Genomic DNA, 219 nt, shown 5'->3' on the forward strand with positions numbered 1-219 from the left:
GGGGGTAAAGTAATCCAAGACTACGGTCAAAAACCCGAGTTCTTGTATGTGCTCTTAGCCAGCTGGACTGTCGCTACCCAATCCTAAAACCTTATTTGGTCTTATTTTATTTGTATTATTTGTTTTTATTTCATTTGTTTTTATGTTAATTGTATTTATGTTTAATTATTACCTTTTTTTACATTTTACACAAAATGAGTGATGTGTAAACCTGTAGAA

This window comes from Oryzias melastigma, unplaced genomic scaffold (assembly GCF_002922805.2).
Source record: "Oryzias melastigma strain HK-1 unplaced genomic scaffold, ASM292280v2 sc00575, whole genome shotgun sequence".
Lineage (NCBI taxonomy): Eukaryota > Metazoa > Chordata > Actinopteri > Beloniformes > Adrianichthyidae > Oryzias > Oryzias melastigma.